This window comes from Oncorhynchus tshawytscha, linkage group LG12 (genome assembly GCF_018296145.1).
Source record: "Oncorhynchus tshawytscha isolate Ot180627B linkage group LG12, Otsh_v2.0, whole genome shotgun sequence".
NCBI lineage: Eukaryota > Metazoa > Chordata > Actinopteri > Salmoniformes > Salmonidae > Oncorhynchus > Oncorhynchus tshawytscha.
Window position 1 is genome coordinate 46,982,120 of NC_056440.1, and position 7,350 is coordinate 46,989,469.

The window sequence follows — 7,350 nt, forward strand, 5'->3', positions numbered from 1 at the left end:
TCCCAACTAGAAATGCTCCACGGGGGTATTATCAAACTTAGAAGTTCTATGAAAAATACAGAGATGGGCTACCTCCAACGCGTTACTGATTGCATGGATGGAGCAATGTCCCACAGAGAAAAGCCAGAGATAGTTAGGTCTATTTTCACATGGAGTTGTAGGTTCAATATGAATGTCTAATAAGCCTAGTCAATTTCAACACAAGTTAGGCTAAGTGTAACTAGAAAGGTTGCGTACACAGTACAAAAGCTACAGAAGAGTCTTAGAACTAGGAGGCCATCGATATTATCAGCCTGACATTAGGGACATCTCAAATACATTTAATTATAATAAGCTACTTGGCAAACAATGTTAATAAATCACACAAGCAATTAATACTCTGTCATGCCCATACTTGACAGTGCTGGTGAATAACAACCAGTGTTTTTTTTGGACAGAGGTATTTCTGATTCCAAAATTAAACCAATATAAACATGCCATAGATAGCATCCCAAATGGAACCCTAATCCCTTTATAGAGCTCTACTTTTAATGCTACTGTGTATCACATGTCCTACTAGGCAAGTAATGTAATGTCTTGACATGAAAAATCTTTCGACAGCTCTCAATTAATGGAAGAACCAAGGTGTGCAAAAGGATGGGTGGTTCCATCTGATTTTAAATCACTTTTTGACAGCACCCCTTTTGATTGGAACAAAATTGGAACACACATAGTGGGGCAAGAAACTATTTAGTCAGCCACTAATTGTGCAAGTTCTCCCACTTAAAAAGATGAGAGGCCTGTAATTTTCATAGGTACACTCCAACTATGACAGACAAAATGAGAAAAGAAAATCCAGAAAATCACATTGTAGGATTTTTAATGAATTTATTTGCAAATTATGGTGGAAAATAAGTATTTGGTCACCTACAAACAAGCAAGATTTCTGGCTCTCACAGACCTGTTACTTCTTCTTTAAGAGGCTCCTCTGTCCTCCACTCGTTACCTGTATTAATGGCACCTGTTTGAGCTTGTTATCAGTAAAAAAGACACCTGTCCACAACCTCAAACAGTCGCACTCCAAACTCCACTATGGCCAAGACCAAAAAGCTGTCAAAGGACACCAGAAACAAAATTGTAGACCTGCACCAGGCTGGGAAGACTGAATCTGCAATAGGTAAGCAGCTTGGTTTGAAGAAATCAACTGTGGGAGGAATTATTAGGAAATGGAAGATATACAAGACCACTGATAAAAGGAGGCTGCGAATTTTCGCAGCTTTTTGTTAAAAATCGCGCAACATTTCAGCGTCCTGCTACTCATGCCAGGAATATAGTATATGCATATGATAAGTGTGTGTGTATAGAAAACACTCTGAAGTCTCTAAAACTGGTTAAATCGTGTCTGTGGCTATAACATAACGTGTTTAGGAGTCAAAATCCTTCGAAAAACTGTTCACCAAAAACACAAAAATAATATCCATCCGCCAGTCAATGTATTGTCTAAGGCTGAAGAAAATACATGGGGATCCCCTGTAAACGCCTACAGCTTCCACACAATGTCGCCAGTGCTGGCATTTTTGGGCTGCTTTATCCTTGGTTTGGTGACGTATAGGCACTTCCTTTCTTGGGGCTCACCACAGGATGTTATGAAAGTGAAAACAGAGTATGATTTCAAGACTTGCTGCTATCGAATACAGATCGCCCCGTGATCAATTTGATAGATTATTAACGTTTATTAATACCTAAAGTTGGTTTAGAAAAGTAGTCTGAAGTGATTTGTAAAAGTATATAGGCAACTTTTGTCATTTTAAAAAGTGACGTTGCGTCTTGTAAAGGGGCATTTTTCTGGATCAGACCTGTCTTCAGCAAATCACATTTTGGGTATACAATGACGGATTTAAATCGGGAAAAAGACCCAATTGTGATGTTTATGTGACATATAGGAGTGCCAAGAAAGAAGCTCGTCAAAGGTAATGAATGTTTTATATTTTATTTCTGCGTTTTGGGTAGCGCCGGCTACCGCAAAATCTGTTGTTTTGTTGACGGTCTGGTATTCTGGGGGTGCATGCTATCAGATAATAGCTTCTCATGCTTTCGCCGAAAAGCATTTTACAAATCTGACTTGGTGGCTAGATTCACAACGAGTGTAGCTTTAATTCAGTACCTTGTATGTGTGTTTTAATGAAAGTTTGAGTTTTATCGAAAACATTCGGTGGCGCTCTAAAATTTCCGCTGATTTGATCCCGCCACAGGGACCTAGTCATTAACAAGATAATCTCCCTCGATCTGGGGCTCCACGCAAGATCTCACCCAGTGGGGTCAAGATGATCACAAGAACGGTGAGCAAAAATCCCAGAACCACACGGGGGGACCTAGTGAATGACCTGCAGAGAGCTGGGACCAAAGTAACAAAGCCCACCATCAGTAACACACTATGCCGCCAGGGACTCAAATCCTGCAGTGCCAGACGTGTCCCCCTGCTTAAGCCAGTACATGTCCAGGCCCATCTGAAGTTTGCTAGAGAGCATTTGGATGATCCAGAAGAAGATTGGGAGAATGTCATATGGTCTGATGAAACCAAAATAGAACCTTTTGGTAAAAACTCAACTCATCGTGTTTGGACGACAAAGAATGCAGAGTTGCATCCAAAGAACACCATACTACTGTGAAGCATGGGGTTGGAAACATCATGCTTTGGGGCTGTTTTTCTGCAAAGGGACCAGGGCGACTGATGCGTGTAAAGGAAAGAATGAATGGGGCCATGTATCATGAGATTTTGAGTGAAAACCTCCTTCCATCAGCAAGGGCATTGGAGATGAAACGTGGCTGGGTCTTTCAGCATGACAATGATCCCAAACACACCGCCCTGGCAACGAAGGAGTGGCTTCGTAAGAAGCATTTCAAGGTCCTGGAGTGGCCTAGCCAGTCTCCAGATCTCAACCCCATAGAAAATCTTTGGAGGGAGTTGAAAGTCCATGTTGCCCAGCAACAGCCCCAAAACATCACTGCTCTAGAGGAGATCTGCATGGAGGAATGGGCCAAAATACCAGCAACAATGTGTGAAAAACCTTGTGAAGACTTACAGAAAACATTTGACCTCTGTCATTGCCAACAAAGGGTATATAACAAAGTATTGAGATAAACTTTTGTTATTGACCAAATACTTATTTTCCACCATAATTTGCAAATAAATTCATTAAAAATCCTACAATGTGATTTTCTGGATTTTTTCCCCTCATTTTGTCTGTCATAGTTGAAGTGTACCTATGATGAAAATTACAGGCCTCTCATCTTTTTAAGTGGGAGAACTTGCACAATTGGTGGCTGACTAAATACTTTTTTGCCCCACTGTATTTTATAGTAACATTATAATGGAATATAACAGAATAAAATACAAATAATAGTTCCCTTGTCATGGGAATATGTGGAACCATTGTCACAAAAAAATTTTTTTTGCTCTTTCATTGGCTAGAAGAGTCCCATCTGATCTCACCTCCCTTCCATCTTTGAGGACATTAATTTCCATTGTTAGAGTGGTTACTTGACTATCTTCTCGATATAATAGAAAATCTTTGTTGAACTCAAATGGAACAACCCGAATGTGACAGGAGTTTCCTGACAACACTCGGTCTCCCGAGTGGCGCAGCGGTCTAAGGCACTGCATCTCAGTGCAAGAGGCGTCACTACAGTCCCTGGTTCGAATCCAGGCTGTATCACATCCGGCCGTGATTGGAAGTCCCACAGGGCAGCGCACAATTGGCCCAGCATCATCCAGTTTTGGCCGGATAGGTTTGTAAATACGAATTCTCTCTTGACTGACTTGCTAGTTAAATACAAAACTAAGACACGTAACAATACAAACAGATTCTGTACTATAAATGCTATTTTCTTTATGGAATGCAGGACCTATGCATCATCTCACTAGGCACATTAGCCATGATGACTCAAAATATGGCTTTTTACCAATTTGTATTCTTTATAATGCCTTTATAAATAATTCAAAATGTGTAAAAAGCCTCAGCGTTGGAGTTATAACATGGCTATAGGCAAATCATCTTATTTTATCTTTAAAAGACTAACTAGGTCTAAAGTTGAATGCACTGCACTAGCTTGGTAATGTTATCAATCATGCCACGAAAATCCCTTCCAAAAAAGGTCATGGAGCAATATGACTACTAGCCTAGCTAGCTAGCTAATTCACTGTTGAGAAACACTGACAGTTGTTGCACTGGTGTACAAGATGTAGCAAACTACAGCTGCTGTATACATTGCTATTAAAATGTTAACGTGGGTATCTTGATAACTCACGAGATGTAATCTGGAGTAACATCATGAGGTAGCTAGTAAATTGTCTCCTTGCTATGAATTTAGCCAGCTAGCTAACATTAGCTACAGAGGTAAAAAAATATATATATATATATATATATATATATATATATATTGGATATTCGGTGGATATTTGGTTCTCGCTCATCAATAGCTCTTAGACAAAGTGTGCCATGACTATTCAGAATCAGGAGAGGATGTTTAGGGAAAAAAACTGCTTTTATTTTAGAAATCTCTTAATTTACATTTTTCAATCATCAATAGCCCTTACACAAATCATGCCATGACTATGAAAATGTTACCAAAAACAACAAGAAAAACTAAGCAATGTAAATAAATATAAAGTTCATTTCTGTCCATCCTCCCGTGATTTAGAATATATAATTGTCATAGTTATGGCATGCTTTGTCTAAGAGCTACAGAAGATTGAAAGCGACAACAAAAATCCAACACATTTTCTAAATAATAACTGTGGATTATTATGGTTTGTTTTACATATTCTCCCCTGATTCTGAATATATAATTGTTTTAGTCATAGCTCGCTTTGTGTAACAGCTACTGAAGATTGAAAGACACCCACCAAAAAAAAGAAAATCTAAATTGATTCAGAATATACCATCTTCATAGTCATGGCATGCTTGGTTTAATAGCCATTGACCAGAGAACCGAATATCCAATATAAAACTAATTTTACCTCCTTACATTCGCTAGTTTCCATATTTGAATGCAGGACAGCAGCTTGAGCTGTCAAACGTCAACGCTGTAAGTGCCAATGTCCAAACATAATCTCAATGTTATTTGTGGAACGGGGAAAATCATGGTCCGGGCAAGTAATTTGGACCAAATACTGCCATAATACGAAAACTACAGACGACTCAAATCTCGCTGTTTTTGGCTGAAAAGAAAGATGCATGTGTGAGCGAGCCCCGGCGAAGAAGCCGCAGTTAGCTAGTCAAGATAGCAGAAATGTGTTACCTTCAGCTGAATTCCAATGTCCAGGCTGCTCCTTCCAATGACAGACGAAGCTCGTCTGAATATATTTAAACCTCTATTGATTGAATATCGATAGTTTTGCTATATCTGTAAGATTTTCATGTGGCTGCATAGCATGGTTAATTTAATAATCTATCGCACAAATGCACCTCAATGACGTATAATCTCTACCAGCTACACTAAATTAGTACTTCCGGGTCACAGAATTTTGGATTAAAAACATAAATAAAAGTCACCACGTAATAGTAGAAAAGTGTCAACCTGTATTGATTCATGATATATAAAAACAACTGTCTAAACATTAACAATGACTCATATTTTATGACATGTGCATTAAATGTGGATTTTAAAACACATTCAAGGTCAAATAAATGCCCCCAATGCAATACACTATAATAAAAGAGACAATAAGCAGTTGCTGCAACCATTTTTGGACTTGAAAAAAATGCATGATATGTACCCATTGATTATTGAAGACGATAAGTTATAAATGCCTCATGAGCTTAGTTCAATGGTTGTACCCCATCAAACCCCATCGTATAAGCTTGTTTTACTCTAAATGTTTATAAACAAAAGTAAATGTAGCTTTAAAACATGGGTAACACTATAATTTGTATATCATTGACAGTCAAATCCATGCATCCATAGAGGTCTATGAATTTAAGAATGGTTAAATTTCTCAAGGCCCACACCTCCGCTTTTTCCCTAAACAATGGTGGGGTGCAGCTTTGTTATTGTATTAGCTACTGATTGCCACTTTAAAATACATATTGGCTTATATAGAGCAAACTATTCTAGGTGCCGAACTAAAAGTAGAGTTTGGATTACTCACTAGGGTCTGTAGAATCTATATATTGTGTTATTTCATGGGGGATTGAGGTCTAAATATCCAGCAACACTTTCTACTCCACCATTCAATTGGTCCCAATGCAAGACCTCGGTCCCTCGTGAAATAACACCATATATAGATTCTACAGACCCTACCACACTTTTGCATCAGCTCATAATAGTTTTTCTTTATAAGCCAATATGTAATTTATAGGCCTACACTACACTGTATTGCATTGGGACCAATGGAATGTGTGGAGTAGAAAGTGCTGTTTGAAATGTAGACAGGAAATGACCCCATATATAGACTCTAGTGCTAGATCAGTAGGTTATGTTAGAATATTATGTTCTTTAAATTAATTTATTGAAGATCCAACCATTTCTCAATGTGCTCCCCTTTATATTATTTCTTATGTAAAGTAGTAATTATTTTTAGTTCTTTTTTACCAATGTAGTTATACTTTTGTAACCTAATTTTAACATTAGTCACTATGCAAAGCTGCAAAATTATTGATTTCGTATCATAGCGTTGTACCACACTTTTATTTTGAAGCCACAATCGAAAAACCGGAAATCTTAATGTTGCTGCCAGGACGCTAATGCTGCTCGCTTGACGCTAATGTAATCTCTTTGCTTCCCCCTTCCGCATTACACAGCCTACGAGCATGCGTGGCGTGCACCCCTTCTTCCCTGACGACTGAGCAGCATCCTCATGAAGCAGGTGATGCGCTGGACCAATTGCTGGCCTGATGATGCTGGCAAGTAACAGTATGGCCACTTACCAAAATTCAACTTCTTTGTCAAATGGAATTTGACCTTGTGTATTGATCAAAATGCAATAGCATAGCTACAACAGTTGAACAGTAAGTTAGAGGCTGTTTAATGCCATATGTTCTGTAGCTTACCATAATTGCAGGTGTGCCGCCATTCAATCACCCTGTTGCCCTGTCAGGAAACCAAACATATGCTCTTTCATGAGAGCCTATTCATAGAATATGATTAGCCTACTGTGCGCATTGTGTATAATTGCATAGGCTTTTTTGCTGTGTTGCATTTTCCCTGTGCTGTATTACGTTTAGTTTGCTACCATTACTATTATCTGTACTATTGATTGGATACATATGACAATGCTCTTGGACACAGTGATGTAACTTGGGGTCATTCTGTGTTTCGGGTCTTTCAACATCAGGCCCCCTCACCAAGGCGCCCTAGGGAGAAGCTCAA

General features: G+C 38.7%; 1 protein-coding gene across 2 annotated transcripts in view; it reads right to left on the reverse strand.

Moving 5' to 3' along the window:
- The window catches only part of ccser1 (coiled-coil serine-rich protein 1), a 106,050-nt gene extending 100,568 nt beyond the window's left edge, over nucleotides 1–5,482 (reverse strand). Inside the window, exon 1 of one of the 2 annotated variants that reach the window (XM_024439588.2) lies at nucleotides 5,281–5,482. The gene's annotated coding sequence lies outside the window, so the exon portion shown is untranslated. The remainder of the gene's footprint in view (nucleotides 1–5,280) is intronic. The other variant, XM_042330708.1, reaches the window with a different exon arrangement.
- Nucleotides 5,483–7,350: the final 1,868 nt, after the last annotated feature.